This window comes from Anomalospiza imberbis, chromosome 4, assembly GCF_031753505.1.
Source record: "Anomalospiza imberbis isolate Cuckoo-Finch-1a 21T00152 chromosome 4, ASM3175350v1, whole genome shotgun sequence".
Classification (NCBI taxonomy): Eukaryota; Metazoa; Chordata; class Aves; order Passeriformes; family Viduidae; genus Anomalospiza; species Anomalospiza imberbis.
Genome location: NC_089684.1, coordinates 20748717 through 20763321, shown reverse-complemented (window position 1 = coordinate 20763321; position 14605 = coordinate 20748717).

Here is a 14605-nt window from a genome sequence, read left to right as displayed (position 1 = left end):
CAAAATCTGATAAAAAATAAAGATTTTCATTTTCCTCCCTAGCCATTTTGAGGCTAAATTTGTCAGTATGGCCTTACTAGATAAATCTATGAAAATGGCTTACATCTGCATATGTAAATCCAATAACAGAGTGCACATATTTACATGCAGAGTCACCAAAATTGCATGTTCTGGTGTGCTGCTCTCTGGTTACCACCACCTATCTTCAGGAAATACCAGCTCCTTGAAAGATGTGTCCTTCACGCACTACTCAAAATAGTCTTGCTCTATTTCCATCCTCTCATAGGTTAAATTATCAAAAGGAGTGAATAAACAAGGTAAAGTCAATGCCTGATTGTCATATATTGGATGACTAAAACTGTTCTAGAAGGACAAGAGTTCCTGAAACAAATTTCGCATAAAGGACTTTCAAGTCTTCAGCTGGAATTTGCTTCTGAACAGCTCTTAAAAATGAAGGCCTATAATGATTTTGAAATAAACTTTCCAAAGTTGTATATCATTTTGTTTATGAGTAGCCTGAGGGAGAGAAGTTCAAGAATCCCTTTCTGGGTTTCTCAGATTACCTGAACTTCATCATACGTAATAAGAAAATTATTTTGTATTAAATATAAAAGCTGGTTTTCAACAGTTAGTACTTGCTATAATTTTATTATGCTATAGCTTTAAAATTTTATTGTGTGCATGTGAGTAAGATTTCCATTCTCGTTTTTTTCTTAGACAAAGAGATTTGATGTTGTTGCTAATATCACCATGCTTGCCAGGACTAGAGCATCGTAAGTTGGTGCAAAAGAAACATGTAGAAAAATCCATTCTCTGCCTGTCAGTTTGGTTTTATCTGTCTTTGTTACGGGTAGTATGGGTCATGGCACTGTACCTGGTAGAGGGCGTCAACTTTGGCTGAATTCCATGTCAGCCTTCTGGGTAGGCTTCAGTAGGAACCTGAATGACACTTGGGCCATGAACTGCACGAAGACAGATTTTACTTCTTGAGGACTAGCAAGTGTTCAGTTGTCAGCAGTGGCCATGTGTTACCGACTTCAAAGAGATCCTGAGATCACTCAAGTTTATTTAGAACTAAGTGTAATGCCATGTCCCAATAACAGATGCAGAAAAATATTTACTTCATAATTTTATTTATTTATTTGGATTAATCCCACCCATTTGAACAAAAATAAATCCCCAGAAGAGGTTGTTTGGATGTGCATGTCCTTGTAAAACTTGAAAAAGCTTCTGGAGTTTTTATATGCAGAGAGGCAAGTGGGTGCATGTGCTGGCAAATGGAAAGATGGTAGTAAACCAAAACAACCAAGGGTAAACTCGCATCCTTGAAAAGGTGAAAAGTGAATATAAACTATATTGAGCAAATTAATCCTCCCTTATATAATTGGTTCTTGCTTCTCAATGGAGTTTTTCCATCTGTCTTTCAGTACATTTGTGTGTCATTTACGTTCTTGCACTGTTCATTTTAATCAACTCATTGAGCTTTCTAGAATTCAAAATTAATCTCTCAAAACCTTGCTTCAGAGGAAGCTGACTGTCTAGAAAGGATTTGGGATCTTATTTTAGTTATCCAAACAACAGTAGGCAGAGAAGAGAAATTTCTACAACTTTCAAAAAACTTTTGGAAATGCCCTTTTGTCCACAGGGTTGTACATGTTTCTTAGGTGCAGAGATGGTCCAGATGACTTGGTATGAGCTAACAGACAGCAGGACAGTGCACAATGCAGTGCAACCAATTCTGGCCCTGTAGGTCATTTTTACCATAGTAACGAGTATTGAACCTGAGCTGATTCTTCAAATCTTCTAAGAGAAGGGTCTCTGGCTCATGTGTATCACTGCTGAAGTATGTGGAGTTGTGCACACAGTAAAACAGATTTAGCTGAATTTACTAATGAGTCATGGGTGCAGCTTATTCACAGCAGCACATTTTGGTCTAGAAAGAGCTGGTATGTTCAAAAAATGGCTCTGTGGCTGCAATACATGTATCCAAAAGATGCTGGAGGAGGTGAGTTGCTCTGAGGGGGCTGTAAATCTAGAAACCCAGACAAATCTCCAGAGTTCTGAAATTCTACCTCAGCAATATTTCCATGATGATAAAAAGGTGTATATCCAGCAGAGGAAATGTCCTATCCATGTTAGGACATTTTGTCCTAACATCTTAGAACATGGTGCATCTGGACCCTCATTATTACGGTTGGGATTCAGGTTTGAATGCAGTGTGAGGCGAGTCTAGGGTGAAATATTTGGTACCTCTGCGTGTCACTGCCTGCCGGTCAGGTATCGGGAGTACCTCTGTTTCTTGAGAAATTACATGCTAAGTCAGAGAGACATTTTGAACGTTCTACCTGAAGCCCACAGCTGTTGCACTGATGAAAATACTGTGAAGTGGATTTTGTTCTTTCTCTTAGTGTGCTCCATTTTCTCTCTTTTAATCTGCTATAGATTTGTGGCAAGGGTGTTTTTATGCCCAGTTCTCCAGCTGGGATGAATAAAACAAACAGAGGTCAAGTGACTAATTCAAACCCAAACAGTGTACCAGCCCTTCAGCTAGGTTTTTGGAATGAGCTTAATGTTGTTTAACTCCTTGCTGTAGCTGCTGCTTTAAAGTGTTCCTTGTTCCCAGCAGATTGGCTACGGGGTCTACCAAGCTACTAAGGACAACAGGCCTGTTCCTTGCCATTTAAACCATTATAGTACAAATTACCATAAACCCAGGGAAAAGTGTTTGCACCAGTGCATGGACAAGTATAGTGCACAATTCTGTGTGTGCCTATTCTCCAAATGAGCCTGGTGTCAGTGTTCAGGGCTGTGCTGCCTGCAATTAGTCATCAAAAAGGCAGAGTCTGCCTTATATATGGTGACTGTGTGACTGATCCTTGAAACTGAGGTGGTTAGCTGAAGAATATAATGACATATCCAAAAATAAATAGGTAGTGCCCAAAAAGCTGCTCTTTGCAACCACAGAGGCCTGTGAAGGGGGCATGGAGGCAGAATTAAAGCTGGGAGGGTTAGAGTGCTAGACAGCTGACTAAAGCTGATGTTGTTTCAGTCACAGTTGGGAAAACAATGGCCTCGTATGCCGTTTCGCCTTCATCCCTTCTGCAGGAGCCTGGGGTTTTTTTCCATGCTCTTCCTGGGGTTAACATCTCCCTCTCCTAGACATGGCTATCTGGAAGGGATAGGGATGAACAAAAATGTCTTCCCCTTGCAGTGCTGCTTGTTCCTTTTGACACAGGGAGAGGGTGTTCCCTGCCTGCTCCTCGCAGTGAATTCAGCACTCTGAGGGGAATATTGAAAAGCCACTAGCAGGCTGTCTTGTCCCAGTTTGGCCAGCAGCCTGGGGAGACAATCTTTTACCAGAATCAGTAACTGTGAGGCCATGGAAAGGAAAATGTCCATTACAAGAGTATCTTCTACATGACTCCCACCAGAGGGGTTGAGTCTAAATGACATGGCCTTGTCCGTCGCAACTTGTCTGTTCCAGTTTTATGTGATTCAACAATAGAGTTTCCACTGTTTCCCTTGCAAGACTCAAAAGAAAGCAGGTCTTACAGACCAGATAACCCTTCCTTATTCATGTGGAATAATCCCACTAAGAAGTCATTCATGGGTAAAGCAAAGAGAAGCTGTCCCTAAAACAGCTTTCTGCATATATTTGAGCCAGTGGATTCCTGCATGTACACTGTTGTGCTTGTGGAGCAGAGCACACGGACTAGGGGCATCCTGGGTATATGCATGTAACTTCTCCTCGGTACAAGCAAAATACCACCACAAACAACCTTCCCCTTCCTCCCCCCACCCTGCCCCCATCTTTCTGGGTTCTGCTTGAATGGAGAAGTAGAGAAACAGGTCATGGCAAGAGTTGTGTTTGCACAAACAAGGAACAGTATCCCCCACATATAACACAACAGCCTCTGGTAGGTGTTTCAGACAGCTTGAAATCTTGAAGCCCCGTGTTATAAGTGGTAACTATTCATCCAAAGGAAACAAATTTAGCTTCTCTGTCACTTGCACTCTTTTCTCTTAGGAGTGGTGAGATCTGTGACTCATTAGGAACCCTCAACAAGAAATAAGTAATACACACTTGAGTTTGTGAACTTTGCTGAGCTTGGACTATCAGGTTGTGAATGCAATGGCAGTCCCAGACTCTGGAGAGAGGCCCGTGAAGAGCTGAAAGACAGGTGTCTTGTCAAGCAGTTGACACAGCAGTTCCAACTTATCATTTGGCAATCTGCATTTTGAATGAGTCAAGTGCAGTGGCCTTGATAACAGAAGGGACTGTCTTTGGCACAGCTCCGTAGCTTTGAGCAAATACACTCTCATATACACTGCAAAGGGATGCCAGGTAGATGATGTCAGAGATTAAACCAAAACCTGTTCCTGCTTGTATTGCAATCCTTCAGATAGATTGGGGTTGCGACGAGTGAGGCATGGTTTGATAACTTGTCCAATGGGACAGCTTCAGGGGCTGTGTGCAAGTCAGATGAGGAGTGACATGCAGAACAATGAGGAACCCTGCAAGCCTCATCAGCCAGTCTCCCTGAATAACAGCTTGAAAGGATTAAATCTTTGGCTGGTTGCACCTTACATTCAACCAGACCATGTGCCTAGAGACAGCACAGCATGATAGTGACAGCTCAAATTAGTGTGCTTTTGGTGAAGTTCTTAAAATCACCAGAGTTAAAAGGAGATCCTAGGGTCAGATGTGACAGTATCCAAGAGTCTGTAAAGTTTCATAGTTGATAAAGAGCAGAGAGGGTTACACTGGCTGTTTGTGTGGAGAGCAAAATCACCTTGAGCCTTCTCTAGATAAAATTTAAAAATTATTTCCAATAAATCAATTGTGTTATTGGTATGGGATTTGGATCAGTATTTCTTGGGCATTTTCAAAAGAAATAATATTGGAGCTTTTGTTTATGCCAAGGATCTTGGTAAGTAATTAACTCCCTTAGGACTTTTTCAGCTGGTCTCGTACACAATGTCAGGCCAATACTTTCATGACCATGTTTTCTTGGAGACAGTATAATAAGATAACAAAAGTGTCAACTAGTTTGCTTGGGAATGAGAAGATAGTCCCCATGCATTATGAGCAGCTAGCTTTTTTTGTCATATTAAAAATGAAGTTAATTTCTTGGACAATTTCTTGGCTCGCTATTTCTTAATGCCAGTGGGAACCACTGGGCAGTGTTGATTATTTGACAGTCAGTCTTGCTGGCTGAACAGTCAGCATGAACAGACAAAGCAAGAAAATATTTCAGCTTGCAGTGACAATGAAGCAGCACAGTCTGGGACCACATCTGCAGCTGCAGGTTGCTTGGAACTCTTGTGCTAGGAGATTTAACTGGCTTGAAGACATGATAAGATCTAGCAAAATACTTCACTTCTGCATTCATATAGATTTAACAAGGAGTATTTTAAGAGAATCACAGGAGTGACCTGTGGCTTTCATAAACATAACATGGACAACTGTATTTGATTCCTGCAAGGGTAGGAAATGCTTCTCTGTCAGTCATGCACTATTTTATCTATTGTTATTAAATACCTTGATTGAAGCATTGCAGACTTAATTTCTAGACAAAGGTATATCAAGGCAGTAATACAGCTTCTCACAATTAACCAGAAGTGGTGTCTGTTTCAGTGAATTACCACTGAATTGAACGTGACTTGTCAAATAATTTTAAAGGCCTCTATGTACTAGCAAGTCTATTGCCATGAAAATCCCATGGAGAAAAGGCCATGAAGTTCAGCACTTCAGTACTTTTTCAGTGGTAGAAAGCTGTGGTAGAAGCTGAGCTATCCAAAGAATGCCTGTCTGGGTTTTGGCACACAGGCTTATTGGATTGTTCCTATCAGTATCTGCAAATGATGCCAACTGCAATGATGCATTGGTCTAAGAAGCAGGGCACTAACCCCACTAATTTTATATTTTCTCTTTATAACTTAGATACTTGGTTCCTTAATAATTTCTAAAGCTGCTCAGAAACATGCAACAGGCAAACACATGAACGCACAACCCCAGGCAGAAACATTGCTGTAGAATATCTGGAAAGCAGAATACTCACAATTCATTGCAAAATTATTGATGCAGCAGAAATTTCAGATTGCAGATGTCTGATTCTCCACCAAGCTAGTAGAGTCAGTCCTGAGAAATATGGTCACATTCATAAGAGTACATGGAAAAATATGATCCACTGAAAAAGTACCAGTGTGGCCACTGTGAGGGGGAGTCTGATAGCATTCTGTAGAGTGTCAGTAAGTCTGCAGATAAAAGGGATCCAGTCAACATGTTATGTTGGGATGTTCACAACATCACTGATGATGTTCCACAACAGAATATTTTAGCAATATAAATTTGCTGTAGGGTTAGAGGAAAGGTTCATTTTCAAACTGAAAGCTGATTAAAGATGAGGAAGCTTAAAATCACTTAGTGGTCACTTTTCACAATGGAGAAAAGTTGGCAGTAATATCCTTTTGAGATCCCTACTGGGCCCATTTTGATTCTGAAATATCATCAGTGACAAAACTGAAAGTGAAGAGTTAAATCTATAATTTTTGGATAAACATTTTGAGTAAATCAAATGCTACACCATTGGTGAAGGACATTCAATGAACATCATAAAACTGAATGAGCAAAAAGCTGGTGGATACACTTCACTTTAGGTAAATAAGAGCAATTCATTTATGAAAAAGTGATCTTAACCAGGCTACATTGTGCTGGACTTTAAACCGTATGTTATCACTTCCATAAAAGAAATTTTAGTCATTAACAGGGATTCACTGACATTCTTGGCTTAATGTGCTGAAGTTGATAAAAAGCCAGTGAAGTTGTGGGCATCAAAAGGAATGATACTGTGAACAAGACTGACATTTTGCTCCTGTGTAAAACTGATGTGTCTGCGTCTTGAGTGCAGGGCACAGTTCCAGTCTCTGCACCTGAAGAATAAAATAGTGGAGCTGGAAAATGCCCACTAAAATATCCCAAAGAGGATAGCTAGAATGATTGGCACAGGAGAGTAATTGTCTTACAAGGAAAAATTAAAAATACAGAGACCCTTCAGATTAGAAACAAAAAGGCTGAAGTGGTATATGATTGAGATGAATATGGGTATATGAAAGTGATGTGTGAACTAAATGACAAACTGCTAGCACATCCTGCAATACTAAAGCTAAGAAGCATTTTGGGAAACTAGTAGGAAATAATTTAAAAAATACAAAATAATCCTTGATAAGGCAGATAATGAACTTTTGGATTTTTTACCTAGGATATTTTGTAGGCACAGGTCAGCAGGTTCAAAAGGTGATTAGACAGATTCATAGATAAGAAATCTATAAAGAGATATTAAAAGGAACAGGCAAGGGAGTATATAGCCTCTAGCACTAACACCACTGCAGTTCCTGAACAGATAAGAGGGAAAGAGACCACAGAAAGTAGTCTCCCTAAATAGCATCTCTTCATGTCCTGCAATGCCCTTGCCAATGATCTGCTTTCAATATGCTTGAGTGGGTCTAATTTCATGACAGGTTTTCCCTCAGCAATAACATTGTATAGCCAATTTACAGCAGATGTTGATATTAAGTGTGTGTTGAGATTGGTTGTGGTGTTATATTTTAGTTAAATGGTATCCTCTGTCTCACCCCTCGAAAATGTCTGGTTTATTCCAAGCCTGTGATCCTCCCCTGCAGTATCCTGTGTCTGTAATCCCACTGGCCCAGTCTGTTCCGCGCCCACTTTGAATCTCCCTGTTCAGTGTGCCGGGGGGACGGTTCGCTCTCTTTGCCGGCTCTCCTGGCCGGTGCTCTCTCAGCCCCTCTCTACCCCTCCCCTTTCCCCCCCTCTCCCTCAGAAACCATGCTGCCTCCCGGGGGTAGCACCCCCAATAAACCCTCATCTAATGAGCACCCTCAGAAACCGTGTGGAGTCTCCTTGCCTGCCTGCTGCTACCGGTGAACTCACAGCCTAGGGGGTCCCCCAGGGACACCCCGGCGGGTCCCCCGAAACGCGCTGCAACAATTGGTGCTAGTGCACTTATGACTACCACATGCTGCATTATACCAACTTGACTTCTGAACTGGGTACAATCGATGCAGCATGTTTCTTTGTGGGGATTGCTTTGGGGCTTCTTAGCCAATGAGGTGCTCAAGCTCTTTGTCAGGTTTTGGGTGAAGGGGAAGAGATGTTCTATATGGACCAGCAAAGGCAATACATTCCTATTTTCAGAAAGTACTTGTGGGAAAAAAGGTTATTTCTTAGGGGCTCTTGACTGCAAGGACATTCTTAATGTATGAATTACTGTTTGAACAGAGCTATAGCAAAAACTTAACCTTGTAACTTCCAAAGGCATTACTATCATGACTCCTGTGGTGTCAGAGATAGGACAGCATGGTATCGACCCTACTAAACAGTCTGATGCAAAAAAAGGTGTCTCCATTGGCAATTGACACCCCTCAGCTGGATCTGACTTCCTTTACACAGCCTCTTTCATTAGCCTGTTCAAGAGACTTCTATGGACATGGAGTAAAAGTCTCTTCATTTTCTTCCTGAATAAAATAAGAATAATTGTTGTCTTTGGATCAGCAGGCTTCTGTATTTTCCATGGTTCTTTTCCTTTCCAGAAATGATTCTCAGTGTCTTGGAATGAGTATCTTGCTAAATAAAGACTATCACAGATGTCATACCGAGCCTCAGCAGGGACTTGGGTGTTTGCTCTTGGCAGATAATACTGATGTGGCTGAGTTCCCAGAGTTCCAGTGGGTGTCTCAATGACAACTGTGATGACAAAATGTGCTTGTAGGGTTTTCCAAAATATAAATTTTCTTTCTATATATTTGCATTCATTCAATGCAAAAAACCTTTTCCTGGGTGACAGTGAAGTAAATCATAGAATCACAGAATGTTTTGGGTTGGAAAGGACCCTGAAAATCATCTAGTTCCATTCCCCATGCCAAGGGCAGGGACACCTTTTACTAGATCAGGTAGCACTAAGGACAGGGATTCAAAAATCCCCCTCCACCTCATCATCTCCAGAGGAGACAATTTCTCATGAAGCTACAAAGTTTCATTGTTCAGCTATAAGATGCAGTACGATAGGCAACCCAGCTAACAACAGCCACAATAACTTTCTTGTTCTGCTTGTGAAATTGAAATCTGTGGCCAATGACTAATGAAGTAGTAGGCAACAATTGTGCCTTCAGCACGACTACAGTTCTGCTGTTTCTCTCCATGTGAGGCAAAGTGAGAACTACAAGAAATATGATGATGACAAATATCTTAGCTCCAAAGAACTACAAAGGGAATAGCCTGTTTCTGGTTCAGACTGTCTATCTTGTTAGCTTCAAGGTGATGTAAAAGTCATGCATTAGAATCTCACGATACCTCTGGAATTCCTCAGTCCATCCCAGAGTTGTCATCTCGAATTTTAGGAGAGCACATTTTTTTGCATCCCACAGTGGCAAAGCTTTTAGTGCAAGGACTTCCTGGTTGAAAGACTCCTTTCACCTCTCAGTGGCTCCAGAAGTCTTGCTGCTTGTTTCTATTCCTTAGCAGGACCCAGTCCTGATGAACAGAAATTTGACAGCTTATTTATGGAAAAGACTGCGGAGGCTTGAAGCAGCAAGCAAACGTAGCTTTTTCACTGACAGCACTATGAAGTAAATGAATTGCTTCCCTGATTCCCTTGGCTGTTGCTGGATGAAGAAAGAGGAGAAGGAACAGAATACAATATGATTTTTTATCCTTTGGTATAAACAAGAAATAGTGCACCTCAGATAGATAGGTATTAATGCTCCATAAAATTGAGGTGCTCTTACAATGATGCATATATTACCCGAAGGAATATAGAAAGACTGTGAACCAAAGAATTGATTATTGCTGCTTTGAAACTAGAGCAATTCAAGTGTGAGCCTGCTTAAAATACCTGTTGGAAACCTATTTCTGACTAGAAACATTTAGAGATAATTTGTCACATTGCTACACACCATCAAGAGCCAAAGCAGAAAAAGAGATATTTTAACCTCTTGCCTTCCAGAGGGAAGTGCAAAGGAGAGAAAGGAGAAGAGGGAACTGCCAAGATCAGTGTTTCCATGAACAAAAGAGGAACCTACCTTGGGTTTCTGTGACCTTCTTTCAGCTGCAAAATTGTAATGAAGCAAAAGCAGGAAAATTGTTCATGTAAATGTGAGGTGGGGAGGTTTGGTTCCTGCCTAGTACGTCTTAGGAAAAAAACACAGGAGTGACTTTACTTACTATCTATATTGTCTAACCATATCTCCATACTGATAAGTTGGTGCACAGAAAATGTGTGGGGGATGATGCTGACAGAGGAAATAGAAGCAAAAAAAGCACATACTTTATTTATGCAGAAAGAGTAGGCCCTCAAAGCTACAAAAAAGGCTAATTGTTTAATTTAATGGGAAATTGTAGGAGAAAATGCTTATTGAGGTAAATTGCCACTGGGAGAACAAATTTAGAAAATTCTTAAGTGCCTTGCAAATCTGGCTGATACTGAAATACAGCTTTGGAATCTAACTTGAAGATACCCATTTACCTTGATCTGAATGAAGAGTTATCAGACAATACCTAAAGCACCTGAAGGAAAGCCTTGAGGAACGCAGAGTGGATTCGTTTTAGGTAGTGGGAGTTTACAAAAGTCATCAGGTACTCTTCTCCCAAATACCCACAAAGTTCTTTCTCCAGCTTTTGTCCCTGACGCATTTCCCAAATGGTTGGAGAAAATTAGGCAGGGTAAGAATTTCAGTCTCCCACACTCTTCCAAGATGTTTTTGAAGGAGCATATGGCAGGAAAGTTCCTAGTAGCTCACTGTAATGATTTTTATCCAATGTCTAAAGGTGTTTGTTTATTCTAAGTGGTATTACTTTCATCTGCTTAAAGGACGTAATAAAATCCCTAAAAACTATTATGGCAGCATCCATCTTGATTAGCTCTTGGCAAGCAGGACTGTCCATTGTCACTCAGACACCCTCACCTAATTGTGCCCCCCCATAAACAGTAAAATATTTGGTCATTAAAGCCACAAGAAATATCTCATATTACTCAAATAAGACGGTACTTTCCATTTTAGTTTACCTCCGGCAAATTAAACAGGCCCCCTTGAAACAGTGACAAGAAGAGTTATAGGAGCTTAGCACCAGGCACCAATTACAATTTAAGAACTAAATGCCATAATTAACAAGACATACACTTTAATCTAAAGCAACTCAAATATGTGGCTGGATAAAGAAAAAAGGTGAGGGTAAACTCTGTAATTATAATAAATCAGTGTACTGAGAAAGTGTGTACCCTTGAGGTATATTCTTTTATTCTGCAATTAACTTTCAAGTGTTTTGCTTAATAACACCCTCTTCCATGCACACATGAAAAAAAAAAAAAACTTCCTTGAATTCTCATATTCCCCAGCCCACTGAATAAGCATTCATTTCCAGAGACACATTTCCTCCTGTCTGTGAGTGATAGGTGTGTGCCAGTAGTGCTGCCTGGCAGTTTCTCCCCTAGCTCTGGACTTCTTGTGGATACCCTGTAATGGCCCAGTTTTGCCTTTGTGGGCAGTAGCAGAAGCAGCAGGAGCAGTATTTGTACATCCCACTCAGTGCAGAGGTGGGACATTTCTGACTGCTTTTGAAAATCCTATTGCAAACTTCTTTAGCATAAAGAAAGTTAAAAAAAATAAGGTGTCTCACTAATATATAAGTAATGTGAATTTGTATACTTTGTTTTCCATTACTGATAAATAAAATAATGTTCCTGATATTTTTCTTTTAGTGTATTTAAAGGACAGCCTAATGCATCCTCCTAAGAGCCTTATTTATACAAACCCCTGCTTTTGCCATATTTCTGTCATCTGCAATAGAATTCTAGGATATAGTAACCATCTAGAATTTCTCCAGGCTCTTGCTAACAAAGATAGGTGAGAATTCCCTTGCTTTTTAAGACAGAACAGTAGCCTCTTCTAATTTAGAAAACTATGTGCCAGAACCAGACAAGTGAAGAGGAAAGGAGAAGTGGCTGTTAAAAGTGAAGCTTTGTGAATAAGATGAATGTGTCAAGGTTAAACTATTCCTCTAATCCCAGAGTGAGGAAGGAAAGCTGTAGCTAATAAAGTCCATCCATGCAGTTTTCTCCACTTGCATGCACTTTACTAGAGGAAGAGATGCAGTCTGGAGACCAATTACAAATCACGCGTCTGATTCTGATTCTTTTAATCCCTTTATTTCCATATCTGATCAAAATAAAGATTTCATTTTTTCCCATGTTTAAGAAAAGAAAAGAAGTCCCAAATTTATCTGCAATACATTGTTTTCTGTTATTGACATGCAGCCTCATATTTTATTCTGAATCTTTTCTGTTCCTCTGACTATGAGTTTCTCATGGCTATGCATGGGTCTAGATTTGTATTTGTTCATTGTTTTTTGCTGGTTTGACATGGTTTGGGGAAAAATGGGACCATTTCAATTCTATTAGAAAGTCCCTGCTTTAGATTGACCCTTGGCAGTCCCCACTGGAACCAGGGCTGGAAATTGGAAGGACAAGCCTATGGACAGCAGCAGACAGAACTGATTTCTTAGTACTGTTCTGGTTATGCAAATATGTTTCTGTTTTCAAACTACTGTAGTCTTTTCTAAAGCTTTGGCCATGAATTGTGTTACAGCTGCACCCGCAGTTTCAGCTACAGGCAGAGACAACATCAAGGACTTTCAGTATTTTGAGTAAGAGCAGAGGAGGTCACTGCTTTACCACCTTCAACAGGTCACATATTTGAGAATGGTACTGGGCAAGACAAGGGGAGAGTTCCCTCTTCTCACCTAAGGGCATTTTACCTATTGCTGGTCATCAAGGAAGGCAGGGAATGGTTCAGAAGCTCGACATATTTTGTTCAGCACCATGATGAAGAACTGAGAATGTTAAAAGAAAATCCACAATTTCTGGGAGTTTGGGTGCAAAAGTCTGCAAAAGCCTCAATGTATGTGTTAGTGTTTGGACATAGATACTTGTTAACGAAGGTCCTGTCCTGGTTGTAAAAAGGTGGAGAACTTAATTGAACCTCTCACTTACTAAGGATATGTAATATTATTCTCCATTTTAGAAATTTGGTTTTTGCATTTCATTAGTCCTTTGAGTGATTTCCTATATGTTTTGTCCTAACCAAGCCTAATAGCCTATATTATCCCTAAGTAGAGCAATGTGAGTGAACATGACATTTACTTCTGGCATTCAGTGTGGTAGAACATGTATTTTATTCTCTTAATCATTATGCTCCAGATGCAAGAAGTGCCCCACATCGATGAAGTGAGCTTCAGCCTACGCCTGCTGTGCAGGTGCTAACTCTGCAAGCTCTTTCTGCTCTTTATCACTCATCCCCTCCCTGTTGTTCTTTCACTCTGAGGCTGTGTTTCTCATGCTGCTCCCCAGCAATGAGAATAAAGTGGGTGTCTGCAAGACAACAAACCCTGAAGTCTGACTGTTGCAGTGCTGGTGATAAGATGTAAACTAAGATTGTATAACTCTTCCAGCAAAGAAGTTTAGCTGCAAGTGAGATACTCTGAGCAGAGCTCACGGGGTTTGATTCTGTCCTCAGATAGGGAGAGCCCCAGTGATGCAGAGTATCTTATCAGATCAACCACCTGATTTTACAAGATTTGCAGAATGCTGTGCCCTTAAGCTAAGGTAGATGCTGAGCACTGGGTATGTGTTGCACTTTCATTCAGTGATGGTGTAATTTCTTAATACCTTCTCTGTCGCTTAGAAACTGTGCCTTGTGTTAGAGGAACCCAGCTGTTGTACCACACCAGTCTCCACTGCTGACTGGGCTCTGTTGAGAATTCTCTATCAAGAATTACCTGAATGTTGTGAATTGGTGAGAAAAAGCTAGACGGGGCCTGTTTGAATGCCAAAGAAGAAATCCAGAGTGCAAAAAGGTTTGTGTGCAGTGGCCAGGTGTCTGCTCTGGGCTGATATACTTAGCACATCTTGCTTTACATGGCCAGAAGCAGAGAATAAATGGTTATTTAACTGATGTGTTTATGGAGTCAATGAGTAGCAGTAAATGCTACCTAAAGCTCCTATGCCATGGTTTGCTCAAATGTCTGGAGAATCCTCCTATTGAGATGTTTTCCTGTCTTCTTGCCATTTCCCTCTGCAGTACCTTATTGACCCAAAGGAACTGCCTGGTCCATCGGCAGAATTGAGTTAGCAGGAACTGTCAGCAATACTGAGCTTAATCCATTTGCATGGACGTATTAAAACCTTAGTTAATTTCTGACAATATTTTCATTTTTTAGTTTTTTCTTCAGTATTTATTTATTTATTTATTTTCATCCTTTAATTGCATTTTCACACTACTCTGACAAGTATGAACCATTATTGATTTGGTATTACTAGGCTAAAATATCATTACTAAAGCACATTAGTGACCCACTGGTCACTCTTTGTATGCTTATATTTTAATGTGTCTTTTGTGTTTAGAGAATGAAGTTTTGCAGGAGAACAAGAAAATCAACATGGCTGGTTACTTTTGAATTTGTAGCCTGTGCTGTTACTTGTGGGAATAAATCTGGTTTGATTGTGGATGAAAGTTTCAAAACCATGTGGAA